The sequence below is a fragment of the Neoarius graeffei genome, chromosome 24 (genome assembly GCF_027579695.1).
Source record: "Neoarius graeffei isolate fNeoGra1 chromosome 24, fNeoGra1.pri, whole genome shotgun sequence".
NCBI classification, from domain to species: Eukaryota; Metazoa; Chordata; class Actinopteri; order Siluriformes; family Ariidae; genus Neoarius; species Neoarius graeffei.
The window spans coordinates 51093720-51094046 of NC_083592.1; positions in this window are offsets into that span (position 1 = coordinate 51093720).

Below are 327 nucleotides of genomic sequence, written 5' to 3' on the forward strand. Positions count from 1 at the left end.
CTCTCTCTCACTCACTCACTCACTCTCACAGACACACACACACACACACACACACACAGACACACTCATCTCTCACACTCACTCACTCTGTCTCACAGACACACACACTCTCACACACAGACACACATCTCTCTCTCTCACTCTCACACACACACACACACTCTCACAAACAAAACACACTCTCACACACTCATTTTACTGATTAATGTGACATTCTATGCAGCGTGCTAACACTTATGAGCACCGAGGCAGGACCAGGTAACAGTAGCATGTACACACACACACACACACACACACACACACACACCTTCAAATGACTTTAGAGCA